At 42.1% G+C, this 26,209-nt stretch overlaps 2 long non-coding RNA genes across 2 annotated transcripts; one reads left to right on the top strand and one right to left on the bottom strand.

Moving 5' to 3' along the window:
• Positions 1-1,594: 1,594 nt before the first annotated feature.
• Positions 1,595-22,973, top strand: LOC308575840. The gene is made up of 6 exons (XR_014002944.1): positions 1,595-2,457; positions 8,755-10,870; positions 15,203-16,554; positions 18,993-19,058; positions 19,224-19,291; positions 22,397-22,973. It is a non-coding gene; the product is annotated as an uncharacterized lncRNA (long non-coding RNA).
• LOC308576101 lies at positions 22,334-25,366 on the bottom strand. Its single transcript, XR_014003087.1, has 2 exons — positions 25,044-25,366; positions 22,334-22,596 (listed from the first exon to the last, which is right to left on the bottom strand). It is a non-coding gene; the product is annotated as an uncharacterized lncRNA (long non-coding RNA).
• Positions 25,367-26,209: the final 843 nt, after the last annotated feature.

The following is a 26,209-nucleotide window of genomic DNA, read 5'->3' as shown; positions in this document are numbered from 1 at the left end:
TTCTCAGTGACTGATTCCAGAGTTTGGAACTCCCATCCCAGGCATAGGCAAACTCGGCCCTTCAGTGTAGAGACACTGTGAGGAAATGGGTGGTTTTAAACAATGGCAGAGAGCCAGTGTGGGGTAATGGTTAGACTGTTGGATGGACTATGACCTGGGAGACTAGGGTTCAAATCTCTGCTCAAGTTCATTGGGTGTTCATGGGCCATTTACCATACAGTGGTACCTCGGGTTACATATGCTTCAGGTTACATACGCTTCAGGTTACAGACTCCGCTAACCCAGAAATAGTACCTTGGGTTAAGAACTTTGCTTCAGGATGAGAACAGAAATCGGGCTCCAGCGGCGCGGTGGCAGCAGGAGGCCCCATTAGCTAAAGTGGTACCTCAGGTTAAGAACAGTTTCAGGTTAAGAACGGACCTCCGGAACGAATTAAGTACTTAACCCGATGTATCACTGTATCTTAGCCTAGCCTACCTCACAGGGTTGTTGTGATGATGGAATGGGGAGAAGAACCATGAATGCCACCTTGTGCTCCTTGGAAGATAAAGGTGGTATATAAATACAACAAATAAATAAATAAATAAAATTTAAGTGGAGCAAGCAAGCACAGAGGGGGAAATGGTGGCTTTAAACAGCAGCAGAGGTTTGAGTAAAGCAGAGTTGGAGAGACACTGAAAGGAAAATAGTAGCAGTTTTAAACAATGGCAGAGGTTTGAGTAGAGTGAGCAGGAGGAACTCTTGAGGCAGACAAAGTGCTGATTTAAAATAAGGATTGAGGGTGAGAAGAGAGTTGGGAAAGGCTCTGTTGTGTTAGCTTTTTGGTGTTAGCTTTTGTATTGTACTCATCTCTGGTATTTCTTCTTGTTACCCTCAGTGTTTCTCTCTTCTGAATCCATTCAGATCTCTCCTGTTGTTTTAATCACCACCTTCTGACTCTCCATGAATCTCCTTTCTCACCACCATGCCACAGCTGCTGCTGCTGTGAAACCTGCCTTCTCTTTTGCTCCCCTAGCCCACCCTGCAAACCCAGGATTGTGATGAGGCGTTACAAATCCTCCAACAGGGGGCTATGTGATGGCACCCTTACATTTTCATTATATGTAAGACTAGCGCTATGGAATCTGCCCATGGAAAAACCCCTCCACCAACATGGTTATCATGTTTAATGGAATATTATTATTAATAATAATTTATTATTTATACCTCGCCTGTCTAGTTGGGTTTCCCCAGCCACTCTGGGCGGCTTCCAACAGAATATTAATAAAAAGGCGATAAAACATCAAACATTAAAAACTTCCCTAAATCTGAAGGGCTGCCTTCAGATGTCTTCTAAACATCAAATAGTTGTTTATTTCTTTGGCATCTGATGGGACGGTGTTCCACAGGGTGGGTGCCACTACTGAGAAGGCCCTCTGCCTGGTTCCCTGTAACCTCACTTCTCACAGTGAGGGAACTGCCAGAAGCTCCTCGGAGCTGGATCTCAGTGTCTGGGCTGAACGATGCTCCTTCAGGTATACTGGCCTGAGGCCATTTAGGCTTTAAAGGTCAGCACCAACACTTTCAGCACCAACACTTTGAATTGTGCTCAGAAACGTACTGGGAGCCAATGTAGGTCTTTCAGGACCAGTGTTATATGGTCTCAGTGGCCACTCCCAGTCACTAGTCTAGCTGCCGCATTCTGGATTAGTTGTTAAAGAAGTGCCTAGCTATACAGAAAACAATATAGGACAAAAGTTGTTACTGGATACTGCCTGACTTAATTTTATTTATTTATTCAACTTACCTGTTATCCAATAACAATAATTCTCTGGGAAATGCACGAAAAACAATTGAAGCAATTTTAAAACTCCAAAACCCACACAAGTAAAATTCTATACGGCAGCAGTAATGTTAAAAACAATCATTTTAAATCAAAGAAGAAATCTAAAAATCATGGCAAACAGCAATTAACCTAAGGCGTAGGAAGTTCCACAGAACTAAATAACCATGTGAAAACACAGTGTGGAGAATTGCTGTGTATATGGCTGTCTGTTGATGTTTTGTGCTTTGAAACATATTTCTATGGCAATGTCAGAGCACAACTGTCAAAGTCCAAGGCCTTGTGCTGTTCATATGTTGCAAGACTGCTTAGTGGTGGCTTCTTGGTGACAGGTTCTGAAACGGGAGAAAGAGGCAATCACTTTTAATATTGATAGACAGGGTCGGGATCAGTAAATTTTGATTGGTCTGGGGGACGGAAAAGAGAGACTCTGATTAGCTGTATATTCAAGCCAGTGAAGAACAGGCAGTTAACTGTCAGTTGGGAGATAACTGTCAGTTGGAAAACAAAGTTGGGGAAGTCAGTTGACAAGGGAGGTGTGTGAGGCAGAGGCCAGAGAAAGATGAGGTGAAAGTGGAAAGATGAGGCCCGAATATTAAGCTGTTCATTCCCAGTGTGCAAACAATACTTTGCTGGTAAAGATCTGAAAAAAGGAAGCAGGTGGCTGAGTTAGACTAGGAGGCTGCCCAGTGCAAATGTCTTACCACAACCAGATTTTTAAAATCGGCCAAACTGTACAAGCAGCCGGAAGTCCAGCTAGCAAAGCTATGGGATCACAAGCAGACTGTCCTTAGTAGCTGCAATGGGTTGTAAGTTAATTCAGCTGTGGTTTAGAGAATTTGGCTTGAGGTAAAAGCTGTTTAGCTGTGGGAGGCAGTGGAAGACAGGAGTGCCTGGAGTGCTCTGGTCCATGGGGTCACGAAGATTTGGACACGACTAAATGGCTAAACAGCAACAAAAAGCTGTTTAGAGGCTGGTGTCAGCAACATTGTCTCTCAGTCTGTAGAAACTGCCATAAAGTGCATGCAAGACACCAGTTTAAATATCAGTGTTGCCTTAAATACACAAAACCCTTTAATAAACAATATTCTCAACAGGTCATACTATATCCAGTGCTGGTGTCCACCTCATGCTTAAGCCTATGAGCAGGATTTTAAAAGAAACGAGCAACTGTGGAAAAGGGTCACCTTGAGGAACTGAATTATTGTGGCAGGGAGTTCCATGGAACCCAAAATATAAAAATTAGAAAGCACGAATACCTAAACTTTATAAAAAGTAAGATAGTTTTCCTGTACATGGTGGGACTCATCTCTCCCCCCTGATAATGCCAGAGATTTTAAAAGTGGGGCTTAAAATATCAGTGAAACTGAAGAAACTCTTCTCAGGTACTGAAAAGACATTAAAAGGGAGTGCCAGGCAAAACAGTCTGGAGGGAGCATTCCATAAATCGGGGTCACTTCTAAAAAAAGCCTTTTGTCTTGTGGCCACCCATTTTATCTCAGCTTGTGAGAATCTTCTGTTGGTGATCTCAGGGTTCAAGTAGATTCGCCATGTTCCCAAGTTGTAAAAAAATCTTTATTTATTTTATTTTTTTTACATAGATTTTTTATTGCGTTTCTTTTCACAGGTTAACAAATTTGTTTACATGGCAACATACAAGAAACATTTTTTATATATATGTATATGAAGAAAAATAAACAAAGAAAAAATATTAAGAAACTTTCCTTAACGTCCTTCAACAATCCTTCAACTTTTGGACCTCCTCACATCCTCTCAGCATTGCATTCATTGTTCTAGCCATTTCAGCAATTTGTTATCTTGTTTCCCATCTTATTATACCTTTAAATATATTATGTTACCAATTTCAAAAATTTGTAATTTAATTTTAACACTCTTAATAAACATAATATTTTGTTTCTAATTTGTCTCGTTTTTTTCCATCAATACTTACTTTATCATTTACTTAAAATAAATTGCAGAAGCATAACGTTTCTTAATCGTGCGCTATCTTAACATTCAAACAACTTATAATGTTTTTGCAAATAGTCCTTAAATTTTTTCCAGTCCTCCTCCATTGTTTCTTCGCTCAGATCTCGGATTCTGCCAGTCATTTCTGCCAACTCCATGTAGTCCATCAACTGCGTCTGCCAGTCCTCCAGTGTGGGTAAATCTGGTGTTTTCCAGAACTTAGCGATGAGAATCCTAGCTGCTGTGGTTGCATACATAAACAAGGTTCTGTCCTTCTTTGGCACCTTCCGGTCCACCATGCCCAGGAGAAAGGCCTCTGGTTTCTTAGAAAAGGTATATTTAAATACCTTTTTCAGCTCATTATGTATCATTTCCCAAAAGGCCTTTACTTTCGGGCAGGTCCACCAGAGGTGAAAGAATGTCCCTTCTGCCTCTTTGCATTTCCAACACTTATTATCAGAAAGATGATATATTTTAGCCAGCTTGACTGGGGTCATGTACCACCGGTATACCATTTTCATAATGTTCTCTTTCAAGGCACTACATGCCGTGAATTTCATACCGGTGTTCCATAACCTTTCCCAGTCCTCAGACATAATGTTGTGTCCTACATCCTGTGCCCATTTAATCATAGCAGATTTAACTGTCTCATCCTGTGTGTTCCATTTAAGCAGCAAGTCATACATTCTTGAAAGTACCTTAGTCCTTGGTTCTAGTAACTCCGTCTCCAGTTTCGATTTCTCCAACTGGAAACCCACTTTTTTATCCATTTTGAATACCTCTTGAATTTGAGCATAATGTAACCAATCTCGCACCTTACCTTTTAGTTTATCCTGGCTTTGGAGCTTCCAATTATCTCCAACTCTTTCAATCAATTCCCAATATTTTGGCCAATAGGCCTCCATATTGGGCCTTTTTTTAGAAATCTTAGCTTCCACAGGTGATAACCACCTCGGGGTCTTACTTTCTAATAGATCCTTATACTTCATCCAGACGGCAAAAATTGATTTTCTGACAATATGGTTTTTAAACAGTTTGTGAATCTTCGCCTTGTCATACCACAAATATGCATGCCAACCATACACATTGTCAAACCCTTCCAGATCTAGGACATCGGTGTTTTCCAACAGAAACCAATCCTTCAACCAGCAGAAGGCTGCAGCTTCGTAGTACAACCTTAAGTCCGGCAGGGCAAATCCCCCTCTGTCTTTTGAGTCGGTTAATATTTTAAATTTTATTCGGGGCTTTTTGCCCTGCCAGACAAACTTAGAGATATCCTTCTGCCATTTTCCAAAGCATTCCATTCTGTCCACGACCTGAAGGGTTTGAAATAAGAATAACATTTTTGGCAAAACACACATCTTTATAGCTGCGATTCGGCCTGACAAGGTAAGTTTCAATCTTGACCATATATCCAAGTCTTTTTTGATTTCCAACCAACATTTTTCATAGTTATCTTTGAAAAGATTTAAATTTTTAGTGGACAAGGATACTCCCAGGTATTTCACTTTTTTAACCACACTTAACTCTGTCTCTTTCTGATACCCCTCTATCTCTGTAGGTGTCAGATTTTTAACCAAAACCTTAGTTTTTTGTTTGTTTAACTTAAATCCCGCCACCCGACCAAACTCCAGGATAAGTTCCAAAACTCTTTTTGTGCTAGATTCTGGCTCCTGTAATGTCAAGACTAAGTCATCTGCGCACTTTTCTCGTTTTCGGAGCCAGCCCTCTAGATATCCAAATTTGGTCGATTCGTGTCCATGACAAGTGGGCCTCAGAATAGAAGGTTCCTTCTTTACCCAAGGGGTTCCTTGTCCTCCAGATGTCAATCAAGTCCATATTGTCTGTCATTTCAAAAAAGGTTTTAGGGAGTCTGCCGTCTGTTGTCAAGTTTTGATTTTGGGATTTGTCCATATTTGTAGACACCACCCCATTCATATCTCCCATCACAATGATATTAGCATAGTCCAAATAGTCCATCATTGTCTCATGCAGCTTCTTGTAGAATTCTGATTTTCCATCATTTGGCGCATAAATTCCTAATATCAAAATCTTCTCTCCTTGTGTTTGAATTTCAATTGCGAGAATTCTTCCATGATCATCTTTGAATAAAAATTTTGGCGACAGGTTCTCCTTTGCATAAATTACAACACCTCTTTTTTTAACTTTGTCTGATGAGATAAATTCTTGACCAAGTCTTTTATTGATTAATACTTTCCTGTGGAGCCTAGTCACATGTGTTTCTTGCAAACATATTACATCCAATTGTTCTTTTTTTAGGATATGAAATATCCTTCTCCTTTTTTCCGGAGAATTCCCGCCATTTATGTTCCAACTAAGTAGCTGCAGAGACATCCTGTTTTATTTAAAATGTTCTTAAGATGGGGTGTCTTCCTTTTTCTCAGATCCCGAGGGTGTAGGCGTTGGCCCACTTCCGGGCAGTATTGGTGCTGGTAAACCTGGAAGCCAATCCGCTCCTTTTTGGAGATCTTCTCCGTGGTCGTGAAGGAACTTTTGGTTATCTTCAGGTGTTCTTATTTTAACCTTCCTTTCTTTGTAGGTGAAGGATAATCCCTGTGGAAACTCCCACCTATAGGGAATTGCGTTGTGTCTCAGCAATTTTGCTAATTCTGTATAGGTGGCTCTAAGGTCCAGCAGTTGCCTCGGGATATCTCTGTAAATTTCCACCCTTTTGTCTTGTATTTCAATTGCTTTTTTGAAATGAAGGCCTAGGATCTTGTCTCTCTCTTCCTTTGTTCTTAAAATTATCAAACAGTCTCTGGATCTGTCTTTCCTTACCAGTCTTCCCAGTCTATATGCCGAGACTATCCTGAAATCTGTATCTTCCTTTAAACCCCAGAACTTCGAGAATTCCTGTGTTAAGTATCCAATCAAGTCTCCTTGCTCGAGTTCCGGGATTCCTCTCAATTTGATGTTGCTCTCGCGGTTTTTCAGTTCCACCAATGACAGATAGACTTGTTGTTCACCCACCTGTTTGTGCAGGGGCCTAACTTCTCCTTTTATTTCTTCAACCTCTTTTTGTAGAACTCCCACTTTCTGGATTGCTTCTCCAGCTAATTCCCGATTTTCCGCTGTTGCTCCTTGCAATTTCTCTATGGCTTGCGTGTGCTGGGAAACTTGGTCAGTCAATTTTTGAATCGAGGAAGTTGCTTTATCTATCTTCACAGACTGGTCGTCCACCTTCTGGTTTAAACTTGATAATTGCTCCAATATTTGTTTTAATAGTGTATCTGACCCACCTGCTGCCATATCTTCCTCAGTGGACTTCTCAGTTGTTTCCCCTTGTTCTCTATGGGTCACCAGTACAGCTGGAACCGACGAACGGCGTCCTTGGGTCAACGTTGTTTGTACAAATTGTCTTCTTTCCTTTTCTTTTTCCTTGGCCTCTTTAGTTTCCTTTGCTTTAGATGCTCTTGTTCTCCCTGCACCACTCATTACACATCTGTCAATGTTCAAGGTCAAATTGTCTGTTGTTCCATGGGAAAGGCAAATTCAGAAGTAAACAACCAGTGAGATGGAATTCAAAACAAAAGTCAGTTCCCAGGATTTTATAATCCGAAAGCCCTGTAGGGGGAGTACCACCAGGTTTCAAAGACAAAGAAGGAAGTAATCCACCATTAAAGTTCCAAATTGTTTCAAAACAGTAGATTCATTAGTCCAAAAGTCCCTTCATAAACTCAAAGTTTCCCAAAGCACCTTTTATAGATCAACAAAGTTTCATGAAAGGTGCTTGTAACAGTATCCCATTCAGTTTTTTCTGCTCAAATATAACAGTTACGTTTCAGCAAAGTTTTTGCAACTGTTTCCGCAGTTTGACACAGTCTCTCTCTCTGGCAGCCCGACAATCTGGCTCTTTAAAAAAGACAGCCCAAAGGAGAAAAAAGATAGGAGGAAAGTCACCATTTACTACTTCTTTTAGTCAATGTCCATTTCCACCTTCAGCTCAGTAAAATAAGCAGATCTTATAGCACGAAAAAGTTTAAGCTTCCCACAGTCCCGTTTCAAACGCTTCCGTTTTTAAAAGCTTTGCTTTGATCTTGTCAGCAATGTCGGAAGACGGACTTCCTTTTTCTCGTCTCCCGCTTTCAGCCAAATTTACTGAATTTCTTCTGCCAAATTTAAAACCCCTTTACTCACGGGTATGTTGCTTGCAGTTTAGCGTTGATTTTAGGAAGAAGGATCAGCGCTCATCTGTAACAGCCGCGCGGCTTCGCTTCCGCGGAAAGAGCGATGAACTCACAGCACCGCTACCCCTCCTTCACTCCGGGTCTCCTTACGGGGTCCCTTCTGTGTTTTCGGAGCAGCTTCTGGTGCCCGCCGAGTCCCACGGCCACGGGCTCCCTCTACCCGTGGTTTATCTTGATGGGTCGTCGCTATGCCGCAGCGAACGACCCTTTTCCGCGGAGCCCCTCTTCAGAGCTCGAAGAGGACCGCCATTACAGTTTCGCGCCGCCCCCGGAAGTCCCAAGTTGTAAAAAAATCTTTAAAGGTCGGAATCAGCACCTTGAATTGGACAAGAAACATTGCAGGAGCCAATGAAGATGAAAAAATGCTGGCATAATATTATAGTGGTACCTCAGGTTAAGTACTTAATTTGTTCCGGAGGTCCGTACTTAACCTGAAACTGTTCTTAACCTGAAGCACCACTTTAGCTAATGGGGCCTCCTGCTGCTACCGTGCCGCCGGAGCACGATTTCTGTTCTCATCCTGAAGCAAAGTTCTTCACCTGAAACACTATTTCTGGGTTAGCGGGGTCTGTAACCTGAAGCGTATGTAACCCGAGGTACCACTGTACTGGAGTGTCTAGTTCCACTTAGTACTCTTGAAGCCACATTCTATGCCAAATGAATTTTCTGGACCATTTTTAAAGATAGTCCCCACCTACAATGCTTTGCAACAATCTAACTGTAAAAAGTCTCCACTGTTCTTACATCATTTTACAGGTGCTTCTGGCCTATGATGAAAGCAGATTATGCGTACTCCCTCTGCGTCTCTGCTGCTTTGTTCATTGTCTCTCAACTATGCTTCTAGAGCAAAAGCACCAATTTGCACCACCAATCAAATGTGTTCCCTGAAAGGAAAGGCGCCAATGAGAACGAACAGTTGCTTCCATTTTCATCCTGATCTCTGTGGAACAATAATGGAGTAAATAAAATATGTTTCCCCACTCAGAGAAAAAGAGTTGTAAAGTAGAAAGCCAAAGTAAATATACTATACAGGGACAAATAAAAGGTGTCTGTGAGAAACAATTAATTGGCATGTTACTAGCACATGGGGATTTTAGTTCCAAATCTCTTCTTCATGTTTATATAGTCATTCTGATGCTAAACCTCACCTTCAAAAATCACGCCCAGAAGAGCTTAGATGCTAAATGTTACCTTCCATAATGACCAGCCTGGCTGGATGAGGCTCTCCATATTGCTATACTGCAGAGGTTCACTTCATGGCGATCAGGAGAAGGGCCTTTTCTGTAGCTGCCCCCTTCCTGTGGAACCACTTCCCCCTATGAATTGAGGCAAACATATCCATTAATGCAACAGTGCTTGCTGAGGCCTTTGCTGACCATTAATCCATGTTGCAGTCTTTAAATTACCTGTTGTTGACCTAGCGGTTACCTGCCATTGACTAGGTTTCAAGTTTGTGGGTGGAATATGACGTTGTGCTATTATAAATGTTCTGTATGCACAAGCATATCAGCTTGCCAGGTGGAATGATCTCCCCTTCCCCCTGTCCATGTGCTGTTCTGGGGATTCTCTCTCCCAAACCAATTTGGGGGGGGGCACATTAGGCATGTGGAGGGAGGAAAATGGGGGGAAAGACCAATTGCAAAAGTTCTTGTGAATCTTGCTGATAGGGCTCATTAGTTGAACCCTGCCTGCTCTATTTTTCTTTTGGGAGACCACTATATGAAAGGTCAGTATATAAATATTTTTATAAATATAAAACTGACTGCATATTGGTTAACCCATGTTAAAGAGGTGCAAAGAGTTACATTCGGGGGAACATTGATTCAAGTCTTACTGAGACAGGAATTTGCTAAGAGGTCTCGGGCAATCCATTATCTCAGAGTTTATTATTTATTTATTTATTTATTTATTTATTTATTTATTTAAGGTCTACACCGCCCTTCATCCAAGGGTCACAGGGTGGTTTACAATATAGAAGCACAAAAATGCATAATAAAAACAATAGTGCCCCCACCAGTTTAAAGGGCCATAGGTTGTTTAATTAGCTGATGCCTGGGAGGAGAGGAATGTTTTCACCTGGTGCCTAAATAGATGCAATGAAGGTGCCAGGCAAGCCTTCCTGTGGAGAGCATTCCGCAAATTGGGAGCCACCACAGAAAAGGCCAGTTCTCATGTTGCCACCCTCTGGACCTCTCAAGCACATGATGAAGGGTCTCAGATGATGATTTCAGGGTCTGTGTTGGTTCATATGTGGAGAGGTGATCCTTGAGGTTCCAGTTCTTCATCCATAAAATGGGAATAAAGACACCTATATCAGGATTATTGTGAGGAAGAAAGAAGTTATATACCAGCCTGTCAAGTAGAAGTGTTGAAATAACATAAAGAGGCAGGTCAGGTTTAGGTTACACAATTGTGGTTAATGCCAGGATACACCCTGGGGCCCAGGCAGCCCCCCGGGGATGAGATGAAACCTCTCTGGGTATCCTCCTGGTGTCGCACAGTTCTGGGATGTCCATAAATCATCAGTCTCGGCATGCTCCAGCGACACGCAGCAAATGTCTACGTGCACACTCACTCAGTAGAGATCAGCAGAAACGAAGTGGAGAATTGTGTGCTCATTGTAAGCTTTTATTCAGCAATATTTACAGGACAGACGGTCAGGGCATTCTCTCACTTCAGCTCTGAGAGAGAACAGAAAGTAAAAAGTACACAAACACAGAAAGTGGAAGAGACAAGTCTAACTTCCGTTCTCAGGCTTTTCCAAGCCTAGAAAATAAACACAGGCAAGTGATGTAACAATCACACACCCAGCAATGGAGGACTGATATACTAACAGTTCTATCACATGGAGAGTGATTGAGCTTTTATAAAGGTATGTCATGAGATGTGCCAGATTCTGCAACATATGAACTGTATTGTAGCATAATGAAAGTGTCCGCAATACAATTTGAGGAAAGAAAAGGGAATTACCTAGGATGGTGATTAATTAGAACATCAGCAGTGATAAATATTTATCAATTTTATTCACTGAGTTTCTAAAATCCAATTAAAGCCAAAACCCTGTTGATATTTTGTTCATCACCTTTTCTGTGGCTCTCAACTGCGTAACTTCAGAAATATTAACACAAATGTGACTGCATGGATATAGGTAATCTTCAATTCTAGAGGATTAGACCTTTTCTGAAGTATAAGAGCCCTTCAAATGCTGTGGCAACTTAGGAAAGCTTCAAAGTCACACATTTTCTAAATGGAAAGTAGGTACAGCAATGATTACTATATATAAGGGGTCCAGAGTGGCAATTGCAAACACATACACATTGCATATATGTATGGCTTTTTTGCCTGTAAATATGGTCTCTGTTCACTGGGAAGTGCCATCCTATGAGCACACATGCACACAGTAAAACACACAAATTTGTGTGGGTGGGTGGATGACTGTTACACATGTTTCTTTATGTGCTTAGCAGAAAGTTCTTAACAGCCCAACTGGCCCTCATAGCCATATACCAGCCACGTATGTTGTCTTGTCAGTGGGACTGATAAACCGCCCATTTTTGCTACCTGGCTGGAACTGCAAAACCAGGGGTTTATCAAGATCAAGCCACATGGCTGGTAGGCAGATTTCAGCTCATATAACTCAAATTTATAACTTCTGAGTTGTCTTTCTTGCTCTTATAGCTTTAGAATGGAATTGTCATCAAGCGGAACCTTCTTTACAGTCTCGGTTTACCACTTGCGTACTTTATGAAGTATCTCCTGCTCTCCGATGTTTTTACTGATTCTTTTAGTAGGTCCTAAGGGTGGAATAACCGGGAATTTGCCAGGGTTTTAATACTGGAAAAGGACTCACCCCTCTGATAGTCCTTCACATCTTACTTTCCACAGATTCTCTAAGCAAGTCAGAAGGATATCAAGAGACGTCTCAGTTTGCACACTCCACCTTTTCCACATGGGGGTCTATTGGGCTAACCTATCTGAGGAACTCCCAAATCCTGGTTCTTGAACTGTCCTTTAGGGTGAGGAAAGAAATATGGCACTTTCTGCTGCCTCTATCAAATCTCTTGACATGGAAGATGCAGCCTGTTCATACTATGTCTGCTTGGGTTATGCTTTTATTTAGGATTAAGAAGAAAGGAGAGATATTCTATTGTGGTCCTCCATGCCAACATTTTAAAAGTCACTTATTTCCTTTTACTTTATTATTAAAAATGAAGTTCCATGAAATGTATCTGCAACAATATTTTATAGCTCTATAACTATCCTGACAGTTTCCACAACCTCACCTATAATGCTATATTGGCATTTCCTTTTGCATATAAGCTTTACTATAGACCAGCCATTTTCATCCCCATATAATATTAGAGGTAGGTTGCAATTATCCTCCAGATTCTTTCTAATTTCTGATGAATTACCTGTAGTTGGTCTGTCCAGTGAGCACATGTCAGTTCAACATCCACCAGTAAAGCATCTGCTTTGCATGCACAAGATCTCAGGTCCAATCTCCAGCATCTTTACATAGGTCTGGGGAGACCCCTGCCTGAAACCCTGCAGAGTTGCTGCCAGTCAGTGTAGACAGTACTGAACTAGATAGACCAATGGTCTGGACTTGGTATATGGCAGCTTCCTATGAAACAGTTCACTCCTATGCAAAGTTAAGCACATCTAAGCTCATTGTTTTCAATGAGCTTTGGCATGTCTAACTGCCTAGGGCTGTAAAGGTTCCTGATCTCAAATGATCTCAGCACTGGACTAGCTAGCTTGCTTTAACCTGTTTGAAGAGAATATCCATGGCAACCTGTGTGATGTCATAAGTTTTTGTGCTGGAAACACCAAAGAAGGGCCTTGTTGAGTACACAGGCAACTGAAACAGGTGATGTCAATAAGCTGCCAATAGTTAAACCAAGGAAGGAATATTGCAGGTGAGCTAGATGGACCAGTGGTCTGGCTTAATATAAGTCATGTCCTATGCACCTATGGAACTTCAGCATAAGGACTTGCCAATTTACTTTAATGAAGGGAGAAGCTCCTGTCTCTCCATTCTGTGGCTACGAACGAGGAAGCCCTTGCAGACATAAACATTTATTGTGTGCACTGGAACCCAGTAAATGGAAATAACTGTGGGACTGTGATGACTGATTCAATTACCTGTTGGTAACCAAAGGGAACATGTTGTTTGTATAAACACACAGGAAGCCTGCTGCTTGGGTTTACTTTTGTCCACAGATGTACAGTATTGCTATACCATGATTTAGCTAATATTAAAAATACACACATAGCAAAGTCTTAAAGAGGTCACAGATCAATTATGCCTCAATCTGCTTTCTTCTGAACTAAGTCAGGATGGGCAGGTAACCTGGATCTGAGATAGAAATCTATACTAGGGGCTTAGGTTCCTATAGCGAACTAATGCAACAACATACTGCAGAGCCATTTGCAATATCTCTGTGATGCAGCCGAGCCAGCATATAATGTGGAGTAAATGTTGTTTAGTAAAAGAATGAACACTGATAAATGTCTGGCCATTAAGGTCAGCCCATGGAGAATGAAACAAGAAACTGCTGTGAAGAGGGAAATAGAGGCGAGGGAGGAGGGAAAAGTTTAAAATTCAGCACCATGGACAGTAGCACTCACATTTTGGTATAATGGAGTTTGCACAAAGCTTAATTTTCAGTCTTACATGCTGAAGCACCATAATACAACAGTTATTTTAAGCCTCTTGGAGCTTTTCTAAACTCTTTGTGTGCCGAGTGCTTGCCACACGCCCACCTGTTTTCAATGATTTGGGCGGGGGGGGGGGTAGAGAAATGGAAAGAATTCTTTGCAAGAGCACTCAACAAAATGACAGGTTTAATAATCTGCACTTAGACAGCACTTTTCATCCAAGGGTCTCAGAGATCTTTATAAATATTCATGCACTTTATACATATTTTCAGCCAATGTACCCTCCCTTTCCTCCATCCCAAACAAGTAAATATAGCCCAATTCCCCTTTTGCAGATCTGGAAAGGCAGACTCGAAATCCAGGGAAAGCAAAATTTAAAGGGCAACCCTCTGTATATCTACTGAGAAGTATGTCCCATTGAGTTCAGTGGGACACTTGCTCACAGGCAAATGTGTATAGGATTGCATCCTCAGAGTGACAAAGCAATTCTTCTGGAGTCACAAAAAAGGGTCAGCTATAAACAGAAACAGAAATAGGGTGGGAGATAAGAAAATAGACTTTTTCTTTTTACCAGTAGTTGGCAATCATTGGGACATAGGGTCATGTAGTGTGTAATATTGTGGCTTTTGTGTAATGTCAGCAATAAATGCACAGTTTTATCAGTAACTCTTTATAGCAGACTTTAATGTGCAGCTTTGAAATCTTGTAGTTCTAGGTTGCATAGGAAGCTGTTATATACAGGGTCAGATTATTTGTTCATCTAGCTCGGCATCTACTCTGACTGGCAGTGGCTCTACCAGGTTTCAGGCAGAGGTCTTTCTCATTTCTGCTCCCTGATCCTTTTAAACTGCATATATCATGGACTGAACTGGGCATGTTTTGCATGCAAAGTGTGTGCTCTGCCACTAAGCTGCCTTTCCCCATAGCTTCATTGCCTTCCAGTCTCTTTCCCAGCTCAATTCAAAGTGCTTTTCATTATTTTTAAATCCCTAAACAGCTTATAGCCAGGATACTTAAAGGACCATCACCTCCTACATTAGCCTGCTGGTCCACGCAATGAGCTAGGAGACCCTAATATATGCATTGCTGTCATCTGATGTTTCGGAGTTGGGAACACATGAAAGGGTATTCTCTGTTGTTGCACCCTTCCCTGGGGGATCCTTGGTGATTTATGTTTCATCAGGTCATTGACCTGATTGATAATTGACCCTGGCTCCTTTATGCACTGACTGATCCATTTATCTGTTATGCTTATGTTTTCTAAGAGGGCACTGCATAAGCGGTAAGACTGTCACACAATTAAATAGTTGGTTAAACACATTAGTCAAACTGATCAACAGATTAAACGTGTACAAATCTGCATGTGCATAAGTCCCATGATTTGTAAATAAAATGCTTTCTGAATCAATCTACTCAGAAGTAAGCTCAACTGATTTCAATGGGACTACAGGGTAATCTGCAGAACTGCAAGTATGCAAGTGCTCAGAGTGTTGCCTTCCCTTGGTGGTCAGACAGAATAATCACCAACCTTTCTCCTTTCCAGGCTGACTCCTCTACAAGCAAGACAAGGACCAGCAATGGCAGTCGCACACACAAAAGCTCTAAGCCTCCATGCCTGCAACTAAGTCATACTCCCAGTTCTGTCAAGCAACTGAGGAGTGGGCGGAAGAGAGAGGAAAATGGAAGATACCAAGATGAGACTGGGGGAAATGGAAAAGGCTTCTTCTAAGAAGATATCTAATTAATTTGGAGAGATTTGTAATCATTTTGAACAAGCAAAAGTAATCATTTAGACCAGATGTTTTGGACTGCAACTCCCATTAGCTCCAACCAGGATGTCTGTGCTCGCTGGGGATGATAGGAGTTGTAGTCCAAGACATCTGGAGAGCATCAGGATGGCAAAGCCATTTGATCAATTGATTAAACATCACAGCCCTAATGATAATTTATCCCTTTCCTTTGCTGGTAATATTGTGATTAGGATATATCAATTCAGCACTAAGAAAAACCTGTTTAGACATGCACTCACCGCCTTGTTGACTTAATCCTAGAAATTCTTAAGAACAGATTATTATTAATTAGAAGTTATCGACAGCCTCTTTATTCCAAATGGTATCTTTAAATTAAGCCAGTTTCAGAATACCTAACTCACTGGGCTATATTTTCTATCTCCTTCAGTATCAGGATAAATTCCCAAGGGAGAAATATAATTGTTTCTTACGGTGAACAGGGTAGGAAAGGACGGCACTCAGAGACAGTGGCACTGTTTAATCAGATACAATAGACTTCTAACTTACTATGGAAAAGGTGCACAGCCTTGCACAATTCACTATCTCTAAAACCTTAGTTCCCCATCTGGAAAATGAGAGTAAAAGTGACCTGCATTACTATTTTGTTATAAAGTCAAGCAGGCCATAAGCCACTGGGAAGTTGTTCTGCACAAGTCCCCTTCCAAAAACATTGTACGGTGACATTGTGCAGCTCCTATTTATTTCAGTGAAATTTGCACAGAGGAGTCCCTGGTGGATTGTGCCCACAGGGTGTGTGTGTTATGCACATTGAAAAGTGTCATGGGCCTGGAAAGGATGTGAAAGCCACATAAATGCATCCTCGGGGCAAAATGGCAGAACAACGAAAGCTTTGATGGATTTATGCTGTGAAACAAACTCTTTAACATTCACTGTTCTTCACAAAAGCTACCCTTCAACGTGGACTTTGTCTCTGCTGCCTTGCCTAAGGCAGGCTGCCCAGCTTTTATCCATTAATGTTCATTGCAGAATCTCAACCCCTTTAAGAAGTGGCAGCGAGCTTGTAAATCCTGCCATCCGATGAGCTGTGCTGTTGCAGTGTGTCAACTCAATGTGTGGAAGGGAAAACAGATGTGCTAAGTAGAGGGTGGGTTTTTTCTCTCCTTGTTTACTGTGTGGTTTATCTCCTCTTCAGTCTTCCTCTTTCTGTTTAAATATTTGATGTCATTTTGTTTATTTCTGTGACAAATGATTTGGGGTTTCATTTCCAGAAACAGAAAAGTGTCAGCAATGCCAGCATTGCTGGGGCATCTGTTCCTTGCTATTAATTAGTCCCTTTCCCTGCTTGCTTGCCTCCTAAAAACAGAGATGCCTACGTCATGTAACTGTCATTTATTTGTAGCAGCAGATCCATTTCCTTGAGACTGTCTCTCTGGCTGCTTTTTAGTGCCTACTTCTGTCCAGTCTCAGTGAAAAGTTTGTGGAATTTGAAGCCACAAGATGTGATGGTGGTCACAAGCTTAAAAATGCACTTCGATAGATGCACAGAGGATAACCAAGCAATCTGCTGGTTGGGAATCTGAAGGCCCTGGGCTTCATCCCGGTCCACCAACAATAGTTCTGTAGCACCCAAACCATTGGAACATAGGAAGCTGCAGCGTACTGAGTGAGAATATTGGTCCACCTAACTCAGTGTCATTTTGTAGCAGCTCTCCAGTATTTCAGACAGGGACTCCCTCCCTGGCTTATGGATATTGAACCTGGGACCTTCTCAAAGCAAAGTAGATGCTCTATCACTTAAGTACAGCCCTTACCCAATTATTTTTGGGAGGACACAAAAAGCATGTTAGGGGTTGTGATTATGTTCCTACTTCATTCCTTCCCACTGGAATTAATTAGAGGGAAATTACTTACACAAGGGCAGGCTCATGGCATGTTTTGGGTGATGTCATGGAATGCAGAGCAGGTAGGATTTGATGTAGATGCGTTCCTCCCCTGTGCCATCCATGCCCACTCACAATGCTTCCCTATTTTCAGGGATTTGCAGGGTGGCCTAGCTGGCAGAGCCTTTGTGTAGCATACAGAGTCAATTCTACAGGTGGAATGGGTTTGAACTCCTGAAGTTCTCTGCCTCATCCTAACACCCTTCACTTGATTGAGCATTGAATGTAGGATTACACCCTAAGGCCATCAATGACTACCAGCCATAATATAGAGCCTCCAGGTTTGGGGGGAGGTATAGCCATCAATATAGCTTGCAACAGGAGAAGAAGGCAATTGTCTTCATGTCCAGCTTGTGAACTTTCTAGATGAATCTGACTGGCCAGTATCAGAAACAGGGTGCTGGATTAAATGGACCTTTAGTCCACCCTAGCAGGGTTCTTCTTATGTACAAATGAAAGTCATTACTGTAACTGGCTTTAAATAAGGCTGGAGCAGTGTTTTTTCAAAGGTTGATTTCTTGTTAATGATTAAAGTAATTACCTCAGTTTATGAACACTTCTAGGGCTTTCAGCTGGCAAGTGGTCATCATCTTGAAGATAATAAAACCCAATTTGTTTGCTTATTAAAAGCATTTATATCCTGTCTTTCCATTCCCAAAAGGGCTCTCCAGGCAACTAAAAACCACCTTAAAATATACCATAAAATTAAAAATAAGAAATCCAAAACAGTAGCATTAATACCAAATTATCAGCAACAGGCAAAATGTAAACAATTTAATATAAAATTATCCAGACTAATGCATGTCTGAGTAGCAGCATCTGTCCTCTAAAGCAGGGGTGGCAAACCATTTTACACTCAAGGGCTGAATTCCCTTCTGGAAAGCCTTCCAAGGGCCACACACCACAGGCAATAGCGAGAGTAATGAATGTAAATTTACCTTTGTGCAGTAGGGTAGTTTCTATCCACACGTACATACCCCTTTCTCCTCATCCAGACAAGTAAGAGGCATTAACAGAGTTCAATGACACATTCTAGCCAGGCAAGAACACTTTGGGTTCCCTACCCCTACTCTAAAGACATCGAGAGAGAACATTAACTAGGCTTCCTGTGGCAAGGAACTGCATAGCTACCTGAAGCACTTCAGATGGTGAAACACAAAGCAGGGCTTCCACTAAGCCACTGACCTAAGCAGTCAGGTCAACTTAAAGTTATCAGCACCAGCATTTATTGACATCAGACAAGAATTCCATTCTATGGCCACATTGACACCACACCTTTAAAGCACTATGCTGCCACTTTAAGCAGTTGCGGCTTCCCCCAAAATAGTTCTGGGAGCTGTAGTTTATTAAGGGTGCTGAGAATAGTTAGGAGATACATTTTCCCTAAAAAACCCTAATTCAGGATTGGGGAGCTTGGGTGTCACTGGACACCCAGTGTCACTGGACTACAACTCCCATAACCCCTAGCTATTGGCCATGGTGGCTGGGGTTTATGGGAGTTGTAGTCAAAAATGTCTGGCAGGCCATGTGTTCTCCAACCCTGCACAAAACAGACTGGGTTCTAGTTATGTTAAGGACAATTTTTTCTTATATGAAACTGCCTGACAACTCTGTCCTGCCATTTCTCTGCCCTTCTCAGCAGGTAAGCACAAGAGACAGAGCCCTTTCTGCTATGACGCCCAAACAATGGAATAGTTTCCCCAAAGAGGTACACCTAGCCCTGCCTTCCTCTTCTTGACAGACAGTGTGTTGCCTCAGCGAGCTCCTTAGAAATGCTGCCATGTCTGAATCTGCTGTAATTTATTATTTTATGTTGTTTTTACGGTGCTTGGACTGTGCATATTGTAACATACCTTGGGTATGTTGTGTGCAGAAAGGTGAGATCCAAATCACTGGAAGGAAGGAACAATGGGTGGATGCAAGGCAGTAGGACAGAGCTAGGTGAGAATCAGTATTACATCTTGTGTAAATGTCCCCCATTTCCCACCCTGTCCTTCAAGACCTTATTCTGCATCCAAACATGCAACCCAAATGTATTTTGTGGACCTTTTGCTTAAGGGGATTATAAAAATACCACTCAGGCCTTTTCAAGTGAGGCATCCTCTACTAACCAAGTGTGAGTTTCTCAGCCCTTTGTGGGGTATGGTAGGAACTACGCTACAAGCAAGCATTAGTCATATGGGATCCCTTCCTACTCTATCTACAGAGCAGATTTTACTGAGGGCTAGTAAAGACAATTGCACGTAAAGAAAAAGAACAAACCTTCTGGTATTAACAGCTGCAGAACTGAGTCAGTGGAATCACACAGAAACACACTTTTTTAAAAAAACAACACAGTCCCACACTGTTATATAAGTTGCTGAAGGCTGCAAATGTTAACCAGAAAGTTGAGGGGCTCTAGGATATTACATTAAAATTCAAACTTTTATACTCGTGAGGACAAAGTATCTGATTAGGAGATGCCCATGTGGAAGATTCATTGATGACTAAGAGATTCATTTTACTAGGGTTCATCCACACTTCCACTTGTGCCCTGCCTAGAAAGCACTGGTCCGAGAGGCTTTCCTCTTGATGCACATTTTCTAGGCCTGAGTCCGAGTGGTTTTCCCTTTGCCCCGCTCCTTTCCAAAGGAAAATCCATTCTTTAGTGATAGATCATAACAAATGGCCATCTGGGAGGAACCCAAATTGCTGCTTGCTCCAGTTAAGTGCTAAAGAGTGGTTTTCCCCAGGGGAGGACATGGATGTCGCTGTGGTCTCAACCACTGAGCCGCTTGGGTTTGCCGATCGGAAAGTCGGCAGTTTGAATCCGCACAATGGGGTGAGCTCCCGTTGCTCTGTCCCAGCTTCTGCTAACCTAGCAGTTTGAAAGCATACCAGTGCAAGTAGATAAATAGGTACCGCTGAGGCGGGAAGGTAAACAGTATTTCCGTGCACTCTGGCACTCATTACCTTGTTCCGTTGCACCAGTAGCAGCTTAGTCATGCTGGCCACATGACCTGGAAAGCTGTGGATAAATGCCAGTTCCCTCGGCCTGAAAAGTGAGATGAGTGCCGAACCCCATAGTTGCCTTTGACTGGACTTTACCGTCCAGCAGTCCTTTCCTTTTCCCTTTTCCCTTTCCCCGGGGGGGGGGGGAACCAGCAGAACAAGAGGAATAAGCACCTACTCTTAATAGCAGACTTGGAGAAGAGCAAGGCCAGAATAGATGATGGAGACCACATGGTTACTAACATACAAGCTATGTGTAATGTAGTCAGTGCCAGCCTTAGCCATTTTGCTGCCTGAGGAAAAGGACAAGACAATGCTTTCCCATTCCACAGAGGAGGCAGTATGTCTCTGAATACCAGTTGCTGGAAATCACAGTGAGAAGACTGCTTAGGTCTTGACTTTGGGCTCCCCATAGGCTGCTGGGAGAACAGAATGCTGGGCTAGGTGATCCACTGGCCTGATCCAGAAAGACCACTCTTACATTCATGTATGATTGCACTATATGTGACTATGTGGGCAAATGAGATCAAGAACAGTGAGAGCAAAGAGGAAGGGAAGATGTACAAAGAGGCCAAGTTCCAAAGAGTATCAAAGGAATATAGATATTTAGCAACATTACCATATTGCATGTGTTGCTGGGATGGGGCAGTAAATTGTTCGGCTGCACCATACATGCATTTCAAAGCAAATAATGATTACACAAGATTCAAAGGCAATGAGACCAAGGACAAAATGAAGGCAAAGGAGGAGGGAAATAATTTTGAGAAGATCAAAGGAACACAATTGTGTCCATCAAAAATTGCAAGACTTAATAAAAATTGGGGATACGTTTTGAACACAATATTAGGTCAGTTGTTTTGGCTCAACTTTATAAAAAACTCATTATTTACTAGGTAAAGATTCATAGCATAAGTGGCTTAAATCTGCCATAAAGGCCATTGCAAGCTGATTTAGGGTGATAGTCATTGCTAGCCTTACTTAGATCCCCTGAAATAAATGGACATGGGCAAATTTAGGTTCATTAATTTCAGTGAGTCTACTCTGAGTAGGACTTAGTTGAATATCACCCATAATATTCCATGTCTGTGGATTTTATGCAAATTTAATAAAGTGTTTTGTTTAACAATGAAGATATCCGGATGCTAACTTCATCCACCCAGTTGGCAGATGGAAAACATAGCAAAGGAAATTTAAACTGGGCTGATTATTCAAAAAACTATCCTTTATGGATGGATGCATTTGTCAGTGTCAGTTTCTCTCGGTTTCTTTTTTTTCCAGTCTTAAGTTTTTCCTCTCCTCCAATTTCTGCACACTTCGTTTTTTAAAACATGAAAATTCATGCGGGTGGTATGCAACTAAGCTTTCCTCAAAATAGATCCATCAATGGACATGATTAGGTTCATGAGATTAATTTCAGTGGGTCTACGCTGAGTAAAACTTAGTTGAAGGCTACCTTGTGCTTTTTTGTGTGCATTGCTCATTTTTTTGTATGCATTTTTGCCAGTAATTTCCCTCTAATAAAATGCATCCCTATATGTTATTTTCATCAATGTGCAAAACTTTACATACACTTTCCCCAGATATATAAGTTGTCATAGGTATGCTCTGACTGAAGAAGTGCACTGCAAAATTCAAAGAAGTGTGAATTTCAAAGGAGGGTGGTGTTCCGATTTGCATATTGGGTCAGGAAGTGTGAACTTGGTAGGTTTGCATTAAAATGCACACTGAACAAATGTATCCCCCCCCATCTCTAAAACCCATCAGATTCAGCAGGTGACTGTGGAATAGCTCAGGAGGAAAGCCAGATTGTTTAGGGATTTAAAACAGATTCCGCAGCACTGCAGGAAGGAGCTCCGCATGACCATGTAGAACATGGACAAAACCTGAGGAGACAGATCTCCATTTAAGAAAACATGAATGAGTGGCCAGTTGCTCTTTCCTCTGATGCCACTGGTATTAAGGATAGTAAGGCAACTATAGGACCAAACTATATCTGGTTGTTTGTTTGTTTTTTAATTTAAGTGCTCTTCAAACATTTTTCTTTGATGGTTTCAGCTCTTCTGACTGTTCCACCATTTGGCAGGCCCACACTGCCTGCTTTACAGATGCTGCAGTGACGTTGTCCACGAATGCTTTGTAGACTCTATGGAAACATATCACTAGCCCTCAGCAATGGCAGCCATCAGCCAATCAGATTGTTATTGGAGCCCAATGTTCTCAGCCTTGAGGAGCATCTATTTATTGGACTGTTCCATCTGAGTGAAAGGAGGGGAACACATGTTTCATATTAATCTTCATTTCAACTAAGTTGTTTTAGCTCATGCTTTATTATGGCACTTTGTAACAATGCATCAGTAACAGCAGCCCCGGGGCAGTGCTTGCATGCAGCAGGCTGAGTGTCTAAACTGCTCTCGAGACAGTCTCTAATCACACACAATGAGGCACTCCCTGGTGCACCATATGAATTTATAATAGCAATTTATATGATGCCCTGAAGCATGATTTGTATTTGGTCTGGGATGCTGGGGTTGGTTTGGGAGGGGAACTGCTTACATTGTCCTCTCTTTCACCACATTTATATGGTGCCTTTAAAGCACAGAGGGCAAAAACCTAAACATACACTCCTGCATTAGTTGGAATTTCGGTCAAGTCTTTTATTTCTAGTGTGTAAGCACCAAACTGGACAAAAAGCTATTTACACAATTAGCAATTGCAAGTAACAGATCTTTAAAAGATAAATGGCAGGTGTGGGGGATGGATCTGGACTGGTATCCTGAAGTGATTGGGGGCTTAATCCTTCCCCCTCTCTTGCTGCACTCCCAGTTCAAATCCAGTTTCCCAGCTCTCCTATTTGCGTTGGAGGAAAAGCTCCCATCTATGCCAATGGGAGCTTTTCTTCCAATGGAAATAGCAAGTCCTGGGCAGCCTGATTCAGATCAAGAGCACAGTAGGGCTTAAAGGGGTAAAGCCTTCCCTACTCTGGAATGGTTGCCCTGCACCTACTATTTATAAAGCCATTCTTTTACAATTAGTATTCTTTTAAAATTGGTATCTTTCTAATTTGGCCTTAGGGACATAGGAAGTTGCCCAGGGCTGGCCCACACTTGAGGTGAGGTGAGACAACTGCCTCCTAAGAGAATTAAGATAATTTCAGCAGGTGTAGCTTGGCCTGGGAAGACAAACAAAGTAAACTTTCCATTAGCCTGCACAGGGCTTGCTATGTTTAGGCTAGTTAACAGTGAAATTGTAACTTCAGTAGCTGCTTGAACTTCAGGGTCCAGCGGGGCCCCGGAAGCAACTTTAGTGCAATTGCTTTAAAATATTGGGACTAGTAGATCCAATTTGAGTCACATTGATTTGAATCAAATTGATTAATTTTTAGTTGTATATATTTCAACAATCCCGAAGTTTGAGTCAGTAGCACAGGTGTTATAAAAGTGTGTTGATCCATCATGAAACAATCCCATTGAAGAAGAGAACAGTGGTTGTCCAGACATTGTTGCTGGTTGCGAAGGGGCCCCTATGACAGTTCAGTCTTCAGGGCCCCAGAAATGTAGGTCTGCCACTGGGGAGAGGAGACACCAACTTGTCCTCAGGCAGAAACATGTCCTTGACTGATCCTCTAAAGGTCTTTATCCAAAGAGTGTCCTTTTTGAATGCTTGCAAAGGATGTCAGGATGACCAAGGGGGAAAGAGGACAGGGTTCCAGTGTCTTTGAAACTTGTACTCTTTTCAACTACAGTGGTACCTCAGGTTACATATGCTTCAGGTTACATACGCTTCAGGTTACAGACTCTGCTAACCCAGAAATAGTGCTTCAGGTTAAGAACTTTGCTTCAGGATGAGAACAGAAATCGTGCTCCTGCGGTGCAGCAGCAGCAGGAGGCCCCATTAGCTAAAGTGGTGCTTCAGGTTAAGAACAGTTTCAGGTTAAGAACGGACCTCCAGAACAAATTAAGTACTTAACCAGAAGTACCACTGTAGTTTGTAATCCTTTTTGTAAGTACAGGTTATCTCACTGCATAGCTTCACCTGTTGCAATGTGCCCTTCTACACACAGTTACTATAGACACACAAATTCTTATCTCCTTTGCATCACTTCTCATCTAAAGAGTGTCATATTTTAGAAAAAGCAACATCTGTTCCTTTTCTGCTTGCCATGCTGTTGTTGCAGGCACAGAGCCTCTGTCAGAGAAACTAAAAGCAGCCCTATCTGAAAGCTCAGCTTGCTTGGTTTCAACAGGTTCTCCAGAGATTTGGATTTACTATGGTACCACCAATTAATAAATGATCACTTTCACAGATGTAGTCCCCCCAATTATAATTCTGGGTGAAGCAGCCAGTGATTCCTACTATACAGCTGTTAAAAACCTGTGCACTCTGCCACATGAATTTAGGAATCTTATGTCTCCCAGCCTTGTTCTTTCCATACAATTCCACCACTACCGTCTCTGCTCCAGGCCTGGCCTGAGGCCTTATTGTCCCTCTGGCTTTCTCACACGTTAACCACCCTGCCGGCTTAAAATAGGATTGCCAGGCTCAATATTAGACAGAGCTGCTGGGTCTCCAATATTTCTATGAAAAGAGAACATTCCAGCTGACCAATCCTGGGAGAATCTAGGACTAATCAATCATGCTAAAGAAGCTGCATCTTGCCACTAACTTCTGGGAGGTTGGTGAGAAAAGGAAGTAGGAATCTAACTTGTGGTCCTCTACAGTTTCAGAAGGATGTCTCTCTGGGAGGGTTTCTTTCTTACTGGCCAGATCTCCTGCCAAAAGCTTGCTCATTACTTTCTGACATTTTAGTAGTTCATCATAAAGTACTTGCCTACTGTGGCTTTGTGGTTTTCCCCTCTGAAGCTGAGTCATCCCTATGGGATAGTAGCCACTTTCCATCCCTTGCTAGAATTCTCTAGATCTTGTAGTCCCACAGCCTCCACCCTACCTCTGGGTAAACTGAGAAATCACTCAACAGAAACAGAACAGAGAACTCTGCTCCATTTGTTGCTGGATTCCAGCTCCATCCCCATCTAATATGACAATGGCCACATAGAACATTTTATGTAGGTATCTGTTTATTTAACCTTTATTTCCCACTTCTCTTCCAAAATGGAACTCAGGGCAATATACATATGGTTCCTAGGTGGTCACCAATCCAGTCACTGACCAGAGCCACATCTGCTTGGCTTCCACAAGGCATTGGTCTCACATGCCTCCAGTTCATATCCTGGGACATACAGGCAATCTTGCTGGGTGAAAGCAGTGCTTTTTTTTTCACCCCGAGAAAAATAGGTGCTGGAACTCACCATAAAGTTGTTACAGTAAGTCGCAGGGTGACTCGAGGCAGCCCGGAACAGCTCAAATAAGTGCGCCCCTGCCTTCCTCGTTCTCTTAGATAACTAGGGCAGCTCAGAAGGGCCCTTGTGCAAACCTGCATGTGTGGAACAGTAGACACCTGGCTGGAAAGCTTAAAGCCCACTGCCACTACATGGGATATGGATTGAAGAAAAGGAAATACAAATTGCTCCTGCCTTATAGAACCTTGCTCTAAGATGCCTTGAAGTGGCTCTGTTGCTAATATAGGCCCTGCATCCCCTGAACTTAGGAGCTCTTAAGCATAAAATTACATTATAGGTAAAAATACATGCTAAATCTGCACCCTGTAAAACTCTTGTGAGCTGGTGTTGAGAGCAGCAGATCTCTTTCTATGATGTATACTGTGTCTCCCAAACTCAGAGATGCTGCGCCAAAACAGGGTCAAGTTAAATGGCTTGAATTCACAGCCGCCTACTGTGATGTCATGAGCACATGATCAAAAGTCCATTGTAAGCACAAGTAAGGGATTATGACAGGCACATATGTACCAGA

Source organism: Podarcis bocagei (genome assembly GCF_964188305.1).
Source record: "Podarcis bocagei genome assembly, chromosome: 1".
NCBI classification, from domain to species: domain Eukaryota; kingdom Metazoa; phylum Chordata; class Lepidosauria; order Squamata; family Lacertidae; genus Podarcis; species Podarcis bocagei.
Note: the sequence above shows the minus strand (reverse complement) of the source record. Positions and strands in the feature narration are given on the sequence as shown.